Source organism: Macrobrachium rosenbergii, chromosome 5 (assembly GCF_040412425.1).
Source record: "Macrobrachium rosenbergii isolate ZJJX-2024 chromosome 5, ASM4041242v1, whole genome shotgun sequence".
NCBI lineage: Eukaryota > Metazoa > Arthropoda > Malacostraca > Decapoda > Palaemonidae > Macrobrachium > Macrobrachium rosenbergii.
Window position 1 is genome coordinate 16,438,092 of NC_089745.1, and position 20,007 is coordinate 16,458,098.

Sequence of the window (20,007 nt, forward strand, 5' to 3'; positions counted from 1 at the left end):
CTGCCATCAGTGCACCGCACACAATGCACTGTGGGTGTACTAAAGGTTGTTTGCACTTAACACCGTACTAGGTACACTTTTTTTATTTTTAAATGTGCACTGTATAAAAAAAATGCCGATCATGATCTCTCGAGGACTTCCTCCGTTTGGTCGGGGGAGAGCAATCTCCCCCTTGGCAAAGGAAGGCAGCCAATATTTACCCATCTTTTGCAGGTCTGGGAGAGATCAGGAAGACTTTTCAAGAGCTTAGGAACCTTTGGCCCTCCCTAGGTCTTCCCGAGAGCCATCAGTGCATGGCTTCATTGCACACCTTAGTGCCTCCAATCTGCCAACTGTCTCTACTGCATCAGTGACTGGAACTACAGTTTCAGTTACAGGATCCAAGGTATCCACGACTACAGTCACGGCGCCTTCGGTCATTCATCCAGTCCCATTGACGTCTAAGCTCCCTCCTGGACAAGTTGTTGAAGAGGTAGCAGAGTGACAGCAAGAGGCCATTATAGAAGAGACCTCATTCGCCTTTGTCGTCATCATCAGTATCTTCATCACCTCCCCGAGGAAGGAAAAGGCTGCTTCTCTTGACCGTATGAAGGCCCGTTGGCCTTCTCACGGCATGTCTTCTTCCAAGGAAGAAGCACTGGGATCTCTCTACAGCTCTCCCTTGTCCTTGGATAGGGAATCCGCATCTCAGGTCTCCCCAGACATCCAAGGCGTGGAAGCAGCACGTGCTTGCGTCAGCCACAACATGGCTTTCATGAGACAAATCCATGTACATGGATCCCCCTTGTCCGGCAACATCCAAGGCACTGATACCCGATATCGGGTGTCTCCCATGTCTGGTAAAGAACCTTTTGCTGCACGGGGCTCCAAGGATTTGTCCTGGAAGCTCATTCCCATCATAGACCCCCATGTAGCAACGCCATCTGTTGCACGCTCCCATGCCTCGGACGCTCCGCGAGCACAGGTCTCCTCGACCCGTGCCACCGAAGGTTCTTCCATCTGGGTTCAAATGGATCGGTACAGCTACAATAAGCATTCACAGTCCACAGACTGTGACGCAGCGTACAGAGAGAATTTGAGTGTGCAGCATGCAGGCACTGCCCCCACCCCTGGAACTCCAATGACCCGAGATGTGGCTCCCACAATCCAGGCCTTGGCTGATTGGAGGACAGGGTTCCGTGATGGTGATGCCTACCGCAGTGTCTGCACGCTCGACAGAGCATGGAGGATGTCCCCCACTCGATATTCTTTGTGCATAGAGGCCTCGGCCTAAAAGGAGATTCCAGCTCGTCGCTGGGACAGCCCACACTCTTGCCCGAGAGTGCGCAGTTATTCTACCAGGGGCAGTTCCCACTCACGTTCACGTGATGGGAGCTCTAAAAGACCTGTGCATCGATTGTCACCACGGGTTGACATTCGTTCACAGCCTTCCTCTCCTGCTGAGACTTCAACCTCCTGGGGATATACCAGGAGCCGTGGGATGGACAGGACTCAGGTTGGCGGCCTGGATTTGGCTTCCCATCGCAACCCTTCGTACACCCCCGGTTCAGTTCTAGGCCTGGAACAGACAAATGCACGGGTGTCAGAGAGGGGATATGGGTGTTCTGAGGAGGGTCTCTTACCTGCAGCGAGAGCAACTCAGGAGGACCGTAACTTGGAAGGGCTGGAAAGTCTTATCCCCAAAGATGCATACACCCCCCAAGCTGCAGAGGTCCTACTTTGAGACTGTCAAACTGATTTGTCAGTAAAATAATCCCGGGGAAGAGACTCTGGCTGCTGATGAGGTTGTTCCTTTGAGCCTCGAAGCATTGTTCAGAGCCTGCAAGGAATCCTCACCCTTGATCGAGTTGCCATGGTCAAACCTTGCCAAGTCGGTCCTGGGCCAAGTGAGTTCTCTCATCTTTGGGAAGGAGAACTCACTTTGGGCCAGCCACTCGTTCAAGCTGCTTCCTCTCCCTCATCAGATGAAATTCTACAAGCCCTTGGAGAGGGCAATTCTGACAGCAGAGGTTGACCCGGGCTTAGTTCGTCTCGGTCCGGGTCTGTCACTGGAGCAGCTCTGTGCTAAGGGCATCTCCCTTTCACATCAGGAGTCAGTGACCTTGGAAACGACTGCTATGGCAGTTTTCAAGCAGTCTCTTGGCTGGACCATTGGTCCAACACTGTAGCCAAGGTTATCACTTCCTCTTCATCGCACACCAACGATGTGGCTAACCTTAACAGACTGTTCCTGTCTGGAGGTAGGACTATCACCTACTTAGCCCGCCAGACAGCTAAACTGTGGACACACTTGATGCTGAAAAGGAGAGATCAGTTCTCTCCCGAGTCTCCATGTTTGTTGGTCCTGAGTCGGTCTTGACCCTGAGGAATGGACCGTTGTTGGGTTCCACTTCTCTCTTTGACAAGGAGCAAGTGGACGCCATGGTGGATCGTCAAAATTGGATGACAACGACTGTCTCATCCACTGTGCAATGGCAAAGACCTCTGGGCCTTCGTACGCCACTGCAGCCAAACCTTTGGGTCAGGCTGACCCTTCTTCTATGGGTTCTAGGAAACCTCAGAATCCTAAGGTCCCCTGTAGGAACACCCAGCCCTCTGCCCCCGTCAGGAAGGGTGTAAACCAAAAGTCCTTTTGGTCCTCTGCCCAGCCAGGTAGAGGAGGTAAGGGGAAGAAGAAGGGAAGAGGACACTAGGGGTGGTGTTCCCTGTACATGCTGCCACTGGTGGGGGGGTGCCTGTCAAGCCACTGGGTAACTTAGGAGTGACATGGAGCGGAGACCTGGGTTGTGAATGTCCGTCGGTCGGGTGGGCTATTTACTTCCCTTTGAGTTTCCTCCACTTCTCACCAATCTTCCGGTCTGCCTACAGACGTACGTTCCTGGCTCACTGAAGGATTGCGTTCTTCAGGACGAGGTGAAGGCTATGCTGAAGAAGGATGCTGTGGAAGCTGTGACAGATCAGTCTCCAGGCTTTTACAGTAGGATCTTTCTCACAGGGAAAGCATTAGGGGAATGGAGGCCGGTCATAGATCTATCTGCCCAGGATTGATTCGTTTGCCAGACTTGGTTCAAGATGGAAATGACACCGTCAGTACTCGTGGCCTTCAGGTGGATCTGCAGGATGGGTATTTCCAGGTACCCATCCATCAGTCCTCCCGCAAGTACTTCCGCTTTATCCTCAACAGGACAGTGTACCAATTTAAATACCCTGGGTATTACCATCATCATATCTAACTACTTAATCCACAAAACTTCGTTGTTATGGGCACAACTTTGGGGATCAAGAAATAATTCATCGACGAGACGAAACAAATCCATCACCATCCATGCATGCGTACTAGCAGGCTAAATGCTTTTGTGATAAAACCACCCACTCATTAAAAATTTATTCGCGATGAAAACACATTTTTTTCAGTGTTCATCTTAAGCCAAACGTATCTTAATTATACTGTAAGGAAGGTACTGACTGACATGCTGGCTGGTTGTCATCTGGTTTATTACTGATTTATGTACAGAATCTTCACAGAGGTTATCAGCTGGTGAGAGCTGCAACGTAGTTACTACTTTCTGACAAATCGAAACGAGATTAAGTTTAGGTGTCTGTGTTTGTTCACAGACAGAAACATACATACAATTCGATACGGAAGATTCAGTTGAACATTATGAGTACATGATCGGAGAGCTTGCATAGCAATGCATATACTGTAGTGGTGATCATAAATGGAATGTGACAATAATGGTTACAGAGAAATACGTATAAAAGTCGTATGGGAGAAGTTGTGTTTCTTCGACCGTGTGCTCTTCTCGTCAGATGACTTACAGAAGAGAAAGTTCATCTTGGTTGTTGGTCTCCTGGTGGGCCACATACATGGTCTTTGCAGATACTCCCCACCAAGAAAGGCCCAACAGCTGAAAATCGTCTTACTGACAATGTCAAGGTTGGCTTTTGTGTGAGACTACCTTCCTCACGATGTCCAAGGATGGCTTAGGTTGGCTGGCCGCAGCGGGCGGTGTGATGAACCGCCACAGCTGCCTGTAAAGGTGTGGCAGTCGCTTGTCTCCTCCAGGAGCCCCACCTGGTTGAGGAATTTCTTGGTTCTCAGGGCGGGCAGCAGGCTGAAGGATGACGTCAGCAGGCTGAAGGATGACGTCGGCTGATCCTTCGGTAGCCAGCTCGAGGATGCCGTCCAGCAAGAACTCGAGGACGGCAGCAGGCTGAAGGATGACGGATGACTTCGGCTGATCCTTCGGTAGCCCGCACAAGGATGCCATCCAGCAGGAACTCGAGGACGGCATCCGGGAAGGTCGTTCCCGCCCTGAAGAACCATGCATCTGGGTTGCCGGACATAAATGGCAGTAGGTGTGTGGAGGAGGCGGCGAGGGCTTTGTTGGCGGGGTGGGTCATCTCCGTGGGTCGGACATCTCTCGTCGGCCTCTTCGAGTTACTCCGTCCGGGGTCACCAATGTACGGAAGGTGCTGGCTGACATGCTGGCTGGTTGTTGTCTGGTTTATTAGGCTGATTTATGTATAGAATCTTCAAGAGGTTATTGGCTGGTGAGAGCCGCTTTGTAGTTACTACTCTCTGACAAATCGTAACAGGGATTAAGTTTAGGCGTCTGTGTTTGTTCACAGACAGAAACATACATACAATTTGATACAGAAGATTCAGTTGACCATTACGAGTACATGGTCGGAGCGCTTGCATAGCAATGCATATAGTGGTGAGCATAAATGAAATGTGACAATAATGGTTACAGAGAAATACGTATAAAAGTTGTGTTTCTTCGACCATGTGCTCTTCTCGTCAGGTGACTCACGAAAGAGAAAGTTCATCTTGGTTGTTGGTCTCCTGGCGGGCCGCACACGTGGTCTTTACAAGACCTTGCCAATAAAATACAAATTCTCAAGTACCTTGAGGTATTACTGTCATCATATCTAAGTATTTAATCCACTAAAAAATCACCATTTATTGACAATTCCTATATTAGACCATTCAGACTTCAGCCTTCACTTTCCCTATCAGAAACGTCAAAGGAAACTGAAACACGTTTGTTAACACGTACAGGAAACCGAAAACAGTTGCAGCTCTTTTTACGGCGTCTAAAATTACAATTGTGATAATAATCATTTATATAGCCAATGGACACTGTATAGTAAGTAGCTGCTGGCTAAGACCAACATCAAAATCTACGATATTTCCTTTTTTTTATTCGTTCAAATGCGAATTTCCTCATTAATTCATTCGTTTCTTCTTGGTTTATACCTTCGGAATTCGCTATAGTGACTGCTTCGTGACGTTAAGGTGACGTATTCCTTATAAAGTCAGTTTAAATGAGGTCTGAAATTAATTATCATGTAGCCAGGCAATGCCACCATCACGCACACCGGACACCAACTTCACCATACTACCTCTACCAAACGTTTCTCTCTCTCTCTCTCTCTCTCTCTCTCTCAAGGCATCACTCAAACAATCTGGAGCAGAATTTATCTACGTGGTTTTTAACTATTGCAAGTAAACTCATGCTTGCAATCTCTCTCTCTCTCTCTCTCTCTCTCTCTCTCTCTCTCTCTCTCTCTCTCTCTCTCTCTCTCTCTCTCTCTTTATCATTTATAGATTCCCCTTTATGAATGGGGTTAAACACCAAGTCATACTAGAAAAAACCCGAGAATGGTTGCCACTTCAAGTCAGTCACTCTCTCTCTCTTAATCAGATAAATGCCAGGACATATGTGTACATGTATATATCATGTTTATTTCAAGTAATGAATTCAAGAAAGAATTATTAATCACAGGAAAGAAAAATATTTTTAATGATAGTACACATACTTTATACAACAAAACAATTCAAAGGGGATGAAGGAAAATTTTTCTGAGTTCTTCAGAGTTCTTCCAGGGTTGGTCAGCTAGTGTGTATACACATACACACACACACACACACACACACACACACACACATATATATATATATATATATATATATATATATATATATATATATATATATATATATATATATATATATATATATATATATATATATATATATATATATATAATGTGTATGTGTCAGCTAGTGTATATATATATTAAATATATATATTTATATTTATTAACTTTGTCACATACACAATTATTCTGTGCATTAGTACAATTACTAACGGGACCTCACTCAAACTGGATGGTATCTAGTGGAGAGATTTATTAAAAAAAAAGTTACAAGCTGAGAATGAGGCCTGTTTGTCCTAGAAAGCTTGTAACTTCTTTGAATAAATATCTGCACTAGATACCATCCAGTTTGAATGAGGTCCTGTCAGATATATATATATATATATATATATATATATATATATATATATATATATATATATATATATATATATATATATATATATAAAGATGTGTGCGTCTGTGTATATATAGTACAAAAGTAATAAAAATTAATTGTGAAGTACTTACAACTTAGATTACATCGCTTCCTTCCGAGCCAGCAGATGTGATCTACGCGTTCAGTACCTAAATCACGTCGCCTCAAGGCATGCACCAAAGAAACGTTCTTGTACGGAAATATTTATCTGAGCAGACCAATCACCATTCAGGGAATCCTCCCGGCCCGAGGACAAGACTCCCATTGGTCTGACCGTCTATCCCTGGAAGGGATGTTTGTATCATTCCAATGTAACCACTGTAAACTGACTCTTCACAGTAGGATTTGAGCTCTCTCCCTTAAACTGGATGCTTTAGCCTCAACGGGAGTCCACATATTTCACGTTCTGCAATTTAGGTGACTTTATGGGCTTTTCCTTTCCCCGCATACATCTGATCACTGCCCGAAACAAGGTGAGGTGCATCATTCAAAATCTTTTCCTACCTAGTAAATAATATTCTCACTGTAACTTAATGGTTGAAAAATGCTTTATTCATTGGTGGCACCATTTTGTCTGCACACATATATTGTATACATGCATATATATATATATATATATATATATATATATATATATATATGTATATATATATATATATATATATATATATATATATATATATATATATATATATATATATATATACCTCAGGAAAATCAGCGACGGGGAATTATATGCAATAAATGATTTGGTACCTAAGTCATTTATCACTTATAATTCCCCTTAGGTGATTTTCCCGAAGTAGCGCGAACTGCGTATTAAACGACTTTTGTAGCCTAATGTTTGTATATATAATGTATATAATAAAAATTCATATATATATACACAGTATATATATATATACATATACATATACTGTATGTGTGTGTGCGTGTGTATATACAAATAGGACCAAGGGCAGAGGAAGACGTCCATAATAACGGCATACCTTTATTTGTGCTTACGTTTCAAGACATCTGTCTCATTATCAAAGCTGGAATTCTTTGTTTATGTCACTCTACTTTTATACTCCGTACAAACGGTAACGGACTTCTTAATTTTGTCTTTCTTTTGTATAACTTTTTTCTTTTTTATATTTTGATTGTAATTTTAAGTATGAGTCTGATTTTATATTTATATTTTACTTATTCCAGCTTTGATAATGAGACAGATGTCTTGAAACGTAAGCACAAATAAAGGTATGCCGTTATTATGGACGTCTTCCTCTGCCCTTGGTCCCGTTTGCCTCGGTTGATAGCAGCCACCTACCCTCTCAGCTATATACAAATATATATGGAAAAAAGAGGTCTCCCTTACCACTGTACCTGCGAAAATACTCCCCCTCCCCTAACACCCAACGTGAAATGTGAAATTTAGCATCAGGATACAGAGTGACCTTTTGATCACCACTCTGGGCTTTTCAGCCTAAAGAAAATGGCATTTACGGAATGTGCAAATTTTCAATCTTTCTACGACGTCACGCAGTTTACATAGATAACTAGTTACGGGCATGGTCTGGGTACACCTAGGGCGTGGTTACGGGTTGGTTGATTGATTTAGATTAAGCCGGCCTTCTGCCAGAACGAGGTTTGGTCTAAATATATTAATGCGCAAAAGAGGTCTGTTGTGGACCCTTGGAATTTTTTCCAGCCAACAGAGACAGACAGGCTATGAGTGGTAGGTCACGGTGATTCTTAAGGTAACTATCTAAAAGTGTACACAATTATGTTAATAGTCTACTCACATATAACTGAATATGAGTTGAGCAGTGGAAGTATCTGCTAAAACCAAAGGACTCGAGTGAGAAGTAATGAAAATAATTGATTGAATGCCATTCAGCCCATCACGCAAATGCCACCTGGCATACGTATAAACCCCACAGTGCAGACGCACACATTTACAGCAAGGAAATACGCATATAAATTCACTGTTAGTGGTTACGCTTCCTGTTACTGGCCGATCTGAAAAGGGGGTCGCCACCTTTGGCTGTTTGATGCCACGCCCTTGCAACAGCCCGGTGTGTGTGTGTGTGAAAAGACTGACAGAAATTAAGGTTTGCAAGTCCCCTTAACGACAGTAACGGGCTCCTTCACCTAGTGGGGGTCAGCATACCATTTCGTTTACGTCTGAAACAGGCAGAGCAGTGGGAGAAACCTCACTCGAGATCTTCGTAAACTTTACCAATGCAGGCATTTCAGTGAAAGCAGTTGATTCGTAGAGGTGTTCGGGAGTAAACATAATGGATGATGGTTGAACAGATGAAGCAAGAAAGGTAGCAGGGAAAAAGTCTGGGAAGACGCTGGGGTACCTGCAGAAGCCAAAGTGGGAATGAATGATTAATGTTAATAAAGTGTGGATGCAGAATAAAAATAAAAAAATGGAAGCTACTGAGATGATGTTTCTGTTTAGTTTATGTGGCATAAGAATAGCTGAAATGGAAAGAAAAATGGATATACTTGAGAGTAAAATGACTAATACATGTGATAGGCTGGATCGGTGGTCTGGTCATGAGGAAAGAAGTTTAAGAAGGGAGAATAGTATGATAGTGATAATAGTGTATAATTATTAAGTGTCAAGAGGAAGGAAGAGAGAACGAACACGAAAGGGCTAGGTGAATGGCGCAAAACAAGCAATGGAAAGGAGGGCTCCCTCATTCAGGGTGCACGAACCCGTGCAAGACAGAAGCGGTGGTGCAACGTGTGAACGGAATATGAGCATTCTCTGTACTTGTACGAAATGTAGAAGCTATTTGTGCATAGGTTACATCCACGAACCAGTAGTTAAAGAATGAATGAAAAAGTGACTGTTGAGATGGTTTTTATCCCTTTAAAGCTACCTCCTGGTAAGCGAAATGGAATTGGAATCGAACATGGCAAAGGCGCCCATAAGTAACGTGCAGGGGACCCCCAACTCCTCTCGATCCCTAAACAGCTCAATCTTCAGAAACACACACACACACACACACACACACACACACACACCCGGATATTGCAAGGGCGTAGCATCAAACACTCGACGGTGGCGACCCCCTGTTTAGATCAGCTACGAACTGAAGGCCAGCCATTAACAGCGATTTAAAGTGTACTTCACTGCTGCAAACGTGTTCATCTGAAGCTGTGGAGCTTATATATACTCATGGTGGCATATACGCGTTTGTATAACTTTTTGTTACTTTCAAAACTTTCTTATTAGACTGCTAATTCTATTCCTGATGTTAATGATAAGTTGTTTTTATCTAAGGAATTAAGTAAAAAAAAAAATAAAAGAAAAACATGGATTTCGGATGAAAGTGGTGTAGATGCATCATGTTTTACCAAACTACACTGCACGAGACACAAGATTCTGTGACAAGAATGCTCAAATGCACTTAGTCTTATTCACGGCAACGCAACACACGTGAAATATGGCCGCCACCTGGCTTGTAACATTTCACTGGAACCAATCTTAGTTTTCTACCCTTTGCCAGCAACGTCTTCTACTGAAGGGAATTCTCTCCTCCAACAGACGCATCTTGCTCATGGTTACATGGGCCACTGCCTCAAGTTTAAAAGCTTGCTTTCCCATGGCAGGTCCCCTTTAACGGCAGTGACGACTTTTTTCTGCTCTCATTAATAAAACTATGATAACAACGAAATTAAAAAACTAATGTTCTCCAATTTCGTGGCTTTTTACCCATGGGTCACTCTACTTATTTCCTTGCAGCTTTTAGCCTCACTTCAGAATTCAGACTGAACCTCATATACATCATAAACATCATACACAGCGTATGTGCTCTTGTGTGCTAGAAATTCACCTCCGTCAATTTTTATAAAATGAGAACATCTGAGCCTGGCTTGTCTTAATCGGTGGCACTACTTCGTCTTGTAGTACATTACTCGATTGTCATTTGGTGAATGTTTGGAGTCTCAATCAATCACTGGCACGAAGCACAGGGACTGATTGGTTCTCATACTTGAAGAATTTCAAGTCCCTCTGTCAGTAGAAAACTCAAAAGTCATCAAAGTTCTTTCACCTGTTCGAGAATTCAACACACAACATGCTTCCGTGAAAAGAAAGTTATCCTATGAAGAATGAGACAACATTCTTTATATACAAGCATGATGTAAGTGGCCTGTGGTAACATTTAGAAATGTGTAGAAAGTGAAATGACTGCCATGCTGTTGATCTGCCTTGAATTACTTAAGCAATTCTTTCATTTATCCAGATGTGTTGCAATCAAATTCAGCTGCTCTTTGCTGTACACTGTACACCTTCAAACTAATTTCTCTCGTTCCAGATCTGAGATAACCATGGCGGGCCCAATTGCAGCTGGAATGTTGAGATTCTATGAATCAGGTTCCAAGAAACAGGCAATCGCTGCTGCCATCGCATCAGGGGGGCATGGTGATCTACTCTTCTTAGGCCTCACTAGTGAAGGAATGGGAAGGCGAAATCACATGATGATTGAAAATGGGGCTGGTCACATGATCAAGTTGCATGAATATTATCTGCACTGGGGGAGAGTGAAGGAACCACCGGTTCCAGTCATTCAGCATCAGCATCAGGACGAGTGTCTCTTCCATGCTGCGGGGGCCTGGGCCATAAGCGGATCCAGTGGCCTTGTCACCTACCAGCTGGACGATGAAACCTATCTCCACATCATGTGGGACTGTCCCTACAGCTTCGACTTTTCTGACAACTTTGTCGGTCTCTACTTATGTGGTAAGAAGGAGAGGGATCCAGTTCAGTCTTTGTACAAGGAGATGTACCAGGACGTTCCAAATCCACCAATGAGGCCGCAGGAAGGCTCCTGTTATGACCTTGTCTGCTGTGGCCCTGGAGACGGAACGTACTTTGGACATGCAGGAGAAACAGGTGAAAAAACATGGGGCGTTCGCCGACCCTGTGTGGTTAAGAATGAAAAATTCTATGTCACAATGACTATGGGCGATCGACATGCAACGTCCAGTAAAGTTACTATCTTAGGTAAAAGAATTCTGGCCCAAGTTTTAATGACAAAAATCTACTTACAAATTTTCTTAACATTTCTTTGCTTGATCTTGCTTGTCACTGACTCAAGAAGAGTTTGCTTGTGTGTTTTTGTGGAGCGTCATGCCTACGCTATACGTAAAAAGGTATCAAAACATCCTAAAAATTTTCATCAGAACTAAGTAACGCTGACGAAAATACGAGTTCAGTTACATAAAACGCCTTCTTTTGTATTTTACTTTGTATTCTGACTTGACGGTATTATAATGGAAAATCATCTGGTGTTGCAATACAATTATCAACACGAACTCAAAGCACGTTTAGTCACAGATGCCTGCATGGAGTTCCCCAGGCACAAGTCTCTCCTCGTCATCCTACCTGAAAACTGAATCCTTTCACTCTACAATCTTTCTTGTGTCTGTCATAAGATTCTGATTTGGCTCTACTGTTTCTTTTGTGATTAGGAGAGTTAGGGGACCTCAAGTCCACCATTTTATTTTTATTGTTAAACTTTGAACAAGGGAAGGGAATATCTTCGACTCAAGGTCTGGATTCTGTATTACGTCACCTTTGCCACACGGTGATCTTGCCCTCCCCTTCCACCCCTCCCTGCCTCTCTCTTTCTCTCATAAAACTGCTATCTGAGCACCTAAATACTGATCTGTAAGTTTAGAAATAATAAAGCTCATGATTTAGTATAATAAAGATATAAAAATGTATATTATTGATATTAGTGTGCATGGAATTAAACCATCTAGAAAGTTCGTACTGTTCTCCATCTACCTATTCTCGTTGAATCTTCATCGCGGTTTTGATACAGGTAAACAACATAACGCAAGCAAGGAGCCCTAATTAGGTTTGATGTCAAAACGTTATACTCCCTCAAATCTTCACAACGCATTTAGTACGAAACTGAATAACTGACAGGAGATTATTATCTGAGGCATAACCTTACTTCGCCACATAAGCTATATGACTACATTGCACAATGTACTCGAGTATGAACAGTATTCGCTCGCAGCTGTTATAATGTTCTGAAACGAATACATTATCAAAATATGAAGAAACTTCTTTCACAACGATCTGGCTCAAGATGCAATAATAATAATAATAATAATAATAATAATAATAATAATAATAATAATAATAATAAAATAATATAATTTGGCAGCAGACCCTCTTTTAAACAGGTTTTATTGAATATTATCGCTGCTTCAGCTGAATTTATTTCGTAGAAGACTTTTTCTATTCTATTGCGGACTTCTCTTCATTGGAGGTGCGTGCTAACAGCTCGCCTATATTTTTCATTTCATGGGGGAAAAGTCAAAGATCTGGATTCTGCTTTTTTTATATTCTGCTTTGACTTTCCCCATGAAATGACAAATATAGGCAAGCTGTTAGCACGCACCTCCAATGAACAGAAGTCCGCAATAAGGAAAATAGAAAAGTCTTCTACAAAATAAATGCAGCTTAAGCAGCAATAATATTCAATAAAACAACAACAACGACAATAATAATAATAATAATAATAATAATAATAATAATAATAATAATAATAATAATAATAATAATAATAACTGCACATATTCCATGAACAGAGACATGGCGTACCCTGTCCTGAGATTCAATTTTATATCACACAAGCAATTTTACTATCTGCATGTTCTTTCCCTTACTTCACTGTCAACCTCAACACTTGCAATTTCTCTCCAAGAAGTTCCTGCCTTACTGCACATCCTCAGCTTCCTTCTTATCACATCTTTTATCAGTCTGTTCAGTCTCTCTTTCTGCCACAAGCAATTTTCTACCGTTACTCTCCAACTTCTCACATAACTTTATCTCAAACAAACACTTGATTTACCTAACCTCTTCCTTGTCTGAACACACACACACACACACACACACACACACACACACACACACACACACACACACTCTCTCTCTCTCTCTCTCTCTCTCTCCCTATCAACAACCTTTCAGTTACCATCCTCTCTTTATCAGTCAAGCCCGTCCCATGAATCATTCCAGCTACATTTATTAATGTTATACTCCCGTACTTTTAACTTTAATGCTTGGGAATATTCATTTATCATTTATCTAGTGTTCTATACTATGTGCAGTTGTTCAAGTGTAAAGTCATAAAGTACTGTAATAACCGAAAATAAATCTTTGGCTAAATTCTTTGGGCAAAGCTCTTGGGCAATTATGTCTTTGATTATACCTGTCTCACCACACGTTCAAAAGTTGAACCAAAGAATGTTAAGAGAGAGCCTGAAATGAATTGGCTCTAAATGTAGCTACTGCAAAAAGAAAAGAAAAAAAGTTTCTCATCTGCAAATCGAAGCCTTGGAAATTTAAGAGCAACACAGTAACTGTCACTTATTATTGGTAAGCCTTTTAAGTCCTAGAGACAAGACCTAAGCTAATTACATCTCACTACTTCAACATGTCTGAGACATCTGGCAACTGTCCTACAGAAATCATCTCAAACATCATTTCATTGCCATAAATCTCCAATAAACTCGGGTACCTCAAATTCAGGTACTTAGGAAATGGGAGATGTCTGCTGGGTAATACGACTCAGCATCCACTGGATCATCAGAGATGCGATCTGTCCTCTTGATGGCAGCTGAATTAGTCTACTTCAGGCTTAATCGCAGACTGTGCAGTCTGTGCATTACATCGCAGTGGTCTATGTTTTCTGAAAGCATTACATCTGTGGTCTATGTTTTTTGACACTATACCTAAATCTTACATGTTACACAGTCAACAGTCTGACCACAAGATCTCAAATGGTTGAAAAGGTCTCTTGACTTTTTGACTCATAAAACTGTAATAAATGAAGAATGGGTAATGGATATTTAGCTGATTCCTCTTATACCAATGTGGTTATGTACTTAAAGTTCAAACATTTGACATTTTACAAGGTATATGACTTTAATTCGTCTATACTTCTGATTAAAAACTATACTAGCCTAAATTACAACCACACCCATGCTGAGCATCGTAAATCTATAATTTTCTGTTTCCAAATGTCTTAAGGCCTGTTACGAGGAATGGGGGTTAAGGCTACTTTATGAAAATAAAACTTGCCTTTAAAATTACAGCAAGATCTATACAGGCCCTGAGTAGTTCTCCTCGGCCTCAGATCTGCTGAGAGATAGGTTCCCTTAAACACTTACAAAATACATCGGGTTCCCTTAAACACTTACAAAATTCATCGGGTATCAAAATAATATCTATACAGGAAACTGTCCATTTAAGTTTGGATTCACTTTATATTACATCCAATTTGATTTTTGAAAAATCTGCGTTAAGGCCAGAGCAGTCAAATAAAACTAAACCATTCCTCGTTGCTGTTTACTAAGAGAAAGAATGCCATTGTGTAGGAGCTACATGAAAATCAGCAACTGTTAACATACACACAAAAAATTATGATATTCAAGCTGATATTTTTAAGAGTACAAACGCATTCAGTTATGTATTCAAACGGTGTCGTAAAAAAATATAAAAATTTATATACTGTAGTTATGAGTCTTACAGAAAAAAATACTAGTACTGGCCAATGTGACGCAGTGGCATTATAACAATTCAGATGTTGATAACTACTATGCTCTAGCTCACAAGGCACTAATTAGGTTAGCAGAAATTCGCCCTCATTACAGTTCCTGAAAAGTAGCCAAACCGAGGATCTTACAATGATGGACCAACTTATAAATACCATAGTCAGGAGAGTGAAGGGCACCCCTTCCAGAAGTTCTGAACACTGCACAGACTGACACCAATAACGCCATAGCATTGGAAGACACAGGAAGCCTACCTACCAGTACCTACATTTCTGGTACCATTTACAGTTCACTTATGACACATTTCGAAAGAAGAGGGTTGACCATAAGGTTAAGTCCAATCCCTCGTAAACTGCAGATTGGTACTCAAAATTGAAACATACATTTCTGATACCATTAAATCATATGCATTTTTAAGTACTGTTGAAAAGCAACATTAGTCTTAAGAATGTACCAGTTCCATGCAAATGCTTTAATCAGCAAAATTTCATAGCATTACCACTCCAGAGTGAATGTTATGGTGGATACATGGCATATGATCAGTTAAACAAGAAATTCTCCAATCTATTAATGTCTGAGGGCTTCCCCATTTATACAGAGGAGTACCCAATAATCTGCCTTATTCGTTGGTCCAAGAGTAAGGAGAGAAGTGACAGAAGGGAAAAGAGGTCCAAAGGCATCAATCCTGGGAACACAAGACATGACAACTACGGTAAGACTCATTGTAACAAGTCTTTGCCAACTCGCTTAGCAAATTATGATCAGTTAGGTAATCTCTAAGCTTTAGGAGTTTAAGTTTAGCCAAAATGTAAGCGCTAAAATCATCTTTAAAATATCCTTCACCTATATGTCTTGGGTAAAACTTGAGTATCATAACAAGATTATAAAAATCAGTTGTATAGAAGCTGTAGAAAATATAAAGAAACTAGAGATAATTAGTAACCTATCTTTATTGTCTAGTAATCTTTTTAAAGATTATTTTAACGATAAAATGGCAAAAAATTGTCTGGTAGTACCTCTGAAACTAAATACCAGACCCTGGCATTTAAAAGGCCATGTTGCAGTCCCGCTGCATCAGTCTGTAAACACCATTCCGCACCAGAAAATAGCAGAGGGAGAACATATCTTTATGATCCAATCTGGAGGACCTGAGCTACTTCCAGAAAATACGAACATTTCCTTTTTTCACTCTGCTTTGAAACGTGGAATCTTAGGGTGCGCCCACACTAGAGTAAAAGAACTCATACCAGACATATCACAAACATTTACCGGAGGTTCGTCCTCCACTTACGGTCGCTGCATATGTTTTATTTACTGTAGCCCTCTTAGAACTGTTAAAACAATCCTCCTGGCGTCACGTACACATTTTTACAACTTTTACACCAACAGACGATCAACAGACAGAGAGAGAGAGAGAGAGAGAGAGAGAGAGAGAGAGAGAGAGAGAGAGAGAGAAAAGATTTTAGCTCTCGAACATGGACTAATATCAATAATATCAATTAGTTTAACCAGACTACCCAAATTTGATACCGGCTACGAAAACCTCCCCCTTTTTTTTAATAATTAAAAGAGCATTATTTAAGTCTACCCGTACATTCACCGAAAATATTTCACTGACAGAAAACTGGGAATTACGGGTAAACTTCTACAAATTATTACGGGTAGACTTGTAAGGTGTCAAAGAAACGAGCAGGTAAAAGTTACTGCTACTTTATTACAGATCCAGGCAGCTTATATTGCGGCCGACTGACGCCGGGCCGCGAGAGACAATGGAATTGACTGTGACCTGAGGTCGAAACAATAAACAATAATATACAGTGAACGAGTACAAATTACAATACAAAACATACAGAGCTACAATATGGATACAGTCTTGATGCCTGTGAATGAAGAAACATGTGATACACAATGTGTGACATTTGTATAAATACGCATAAAGTAAAAATGATTAAAATGCGTGACCTGGCACGTTTTAGGCGTGACCAATTGAGCTTGAAGAAAATGGGAAGTCACCAAAGAAAACAAGCTCAGCGGAGACTTAATTAATGGCGCCGCCGAAACACTATCCTGGCGCCGATGTGGTGACTTTACAAATACTCGGTTTCTGCACCATGTGGAGGGGGGAGGCCCATGGACTGGAGGCTTTCCTGCAGATGCCCATCTGTTCCATCTCCGCGAATGCTTTTTTGCCTCCTGAAGGCGCTGAGGGGAAGCCTGCGGAACTTCGCATGTGTCAGGGGCCCTTTAGTCACTATATGGTGGTATATGCCGTGCTTGGCTGGGGCCCCAGGGACTTGGCGAAGCTCAGGCTTAAATATCTCAGGAACTCCGACAGTAGGTGTGCATACTGGTGGGGGGCGATGGCGCTGATGGTGGGTCTGGGTCCCGCCGTTAATGGGAGAGACCGGCAGGAGTCGGTATCGAGGAGGCGCTTGCGCCCCACGTCGACTAGCAGGCCAAAGTGCGCCAGAAAATCGGCCCCAGGAGTGGGGTTCCTACGTCCGCGACGATGAAGTCCCAGGAGTAACTCTGGCCAAGGATGGAGATCGACAGGAGCCTGGTGCCGTAGGAGAGGATGGGGGTTCCGTTGGCGGCCGTCAGGAAAGCGGCCGGGTCTGGTGTCTGGTTGCGGTCCTCTCAGGATGCTGCTGTGTCGACCAGCATCATCCTGCCGGAGACGGTGTCGCGGACGTAAAAACCTACTGTTTTTGAGGCCCTGGGTTCTTCGGCTGCCATGGCGGCCTGTCCTGCTGGCCGCCGCCACCCCCGTTTTTTGAACGGGCGAATGAGCAGGGCGGCAGGCAGTTTCGGGCGTCCTTTCCGAACCACTTGTGGTAGCGACAGAAGCCCGGGGACCTCCATCTGCTGTGGTTCGGTGGACGTCTGTTGGCGATGGCGTTGACGGGCTGCTCTACGTCCTCTTCAGGCTGGACGGAGCTGACCGGCTGTGTGGCCAGTTTTTGCTGCTGTGAAGCCTTGACGGAGTTTGTGAGGTGTTGCGCCGTCTCTATGAGGTCCTCGACAGGCATGGTGTAGGGGTGAGCGATCTGGTTGCGTACCTCCAGGAGGAGTTGGCGAAGGTAGATTTCCCGTGTGAAGCTTATCTCCTGCCGCTTTTTGTGCCACCCAAGTCTGGTAGTGACAGGAGATCTACGACCATGCCCTGCCGTCTTTTGAATTGAGGTTGTGGCGTGGGTTTATGGCAAGGTCGATAGCACGGGCGGCCCGCCGGCGATGGGCAGGAGCAAGCTTCGAGGAGGAACTTTTTGTGGTGCTGTATGTGAGGGTGTGTGTTTCGGTACTCGCGAGATGAGTTTTCTGTACACGTCCTCCGGAAGGGCGTTGAGCACTGTGTCGGCCTGTAGGATTTCGTCCGTCAGGTCCGCGATTCTGAAGTGGCTCTCCACCCTGTGCAGCCACATCGATGGGTTCCCCTGCGTAAACGGCGGCAGCTTTACGGTGAGGGCGGCCAGCGATTGTGTTGCCCGGCCGTCGTGTGTTCGGGCGCTGGTGTGGAGTTGCGGGAGGGCCTCGATGCGCGGGGCAGGCGCGGGTGTGATGGGAGGTAGGTAAACCTCCGAGTCCGCGGGTCCACGTTTAACTGCCTGAAGGAGGGGATATCCGCGTCCATGCTCGCTCCTTTGACCCCTTACTGGAGTGGGGTACATCGTCCAGTCGCGCACTTTCGTGCGCCGTGTGGTTCCGCTAGTGACGCTGGTGGGGTACGCCGACGAGTCAGCACGCTCAAACGCTGGTTACAGCGCCGTGTTTAGGCCGCTAAGAGCGTTTTGGAGAAATCCTGGAGCCAAGACTAAGTCGCCGTGTGAGTCCGTTAATGGCTCCGGGATACTCCAGGGTCACCACTGTAAGGTGTCAAAGAAACGAGCAGGTAAAAGTTACTGCTACTTTATTACAGATCCAGGCAGCTTATATTGCGGCCGACTGACGCCGGGCCGCGAGAGACAATGGAATTGACTGTGACCTGAGGTCGAAACAATAAACAATAATATACAGTGAACGAGTACAAATTACAATACAAAACATACAGAGCTACAATATGGATACAGTCTTGATGCCTGTGAATGAAGAAACATGTGATACACAATGTGTGACATTTGTATAAATACGCATAAAGTAAAAATGATTAAAATGCGTGACCTGGCACGTTTTAGGCGTGACTAATTGAGCTTGAAGAAAATGGGAAGTCACCAAAGAAAACAAGCTCAGCGGAGACTTAATTAATGGCGCCGCCGAAACACTATCCTGGCGCCGATGTGGTGACTTTACAGACTTCTATAAATTTGGAACCCTATTCAAAACTTTTATACTAAAGACCAACTTTGAACTGAATATTTTTGTAATTCATGACAGCAATTCTTACGAAAACAGTTTAAATTTCCTTACACACTGTTTTATGAAATAAAAATAATGGCAAAATACCCTAATTAAGTACATAATTACAAACTCATGAAGCAAGAGCATGTTGCTCTAAGGCAGCACTGTTTTTTTTTTTTTATTTAAGAACACCGGTTCTTATGAGGCTCCTACAGAAATAAATTCTCTAAAGATCTTTCGCTAAAGGAAATATAGCAACTGACACAACAGGGGAACAGCAGACACAAAACTTAGGAGTCAAGGACTTAGAATGGCAGCGGATGTTCTCTACTAAAACGAAACGAGTAGTTTAAGCATAGCATCACTCGAGAAATGAAATCAGTCCCACCTCATCAGCTCAGACGCAATTTTCAATCAGAATTTCCTGTTCGAGATGATTTCTCTTAACATTCCTCAACTATTATCGCATGACTCTCCACCTGTACAGGAACTCCATTTAAATTTCTATAAGAGATATGTACGAGTACAGCTTAGTTCAAACGTGACTGCAACGCATGTATGGTATTAGAGTATAAATACCAGTTGAAATGTCAATAAATACACATTTAACTCTTCTTTGAGGATGAAAAATTATTCTGAAATTTACATCATGATTAAGCTCTCTTACTAAATATATCCTCAGGATCACTCTTCTGACCTGACACAAGGGAAATAGACCTGAAGCATTTTTAAAA

General features: G+C 42.8%; 2 long non-coding RNA genes across 2 annotated transcripts in view; one reads left to right on the forward strand and one right to left on the reverse strand.

Annotated features, from left to right (window-relative positions):
- Positions 1–20,007, reverse strand: part of LOC136838542 (uncharacterized) — a 228,987-nt gene that overhangs the window by 26,515 nt on the left and 182,465 nt on the right. The gene's annotated exons all lie outside the window — the stretch shown is intronic.
- Positions 6,585–12,136, forward strand: LOC136838989 (uncharacterized). Its single transcript, XR_010853176.1, has 2 exons — positions 6,585–6,837; positions 10,681–12,136. It is a non-coding gene; the product is annotated as an uncharacterized lncRNA (long non-coding RNA).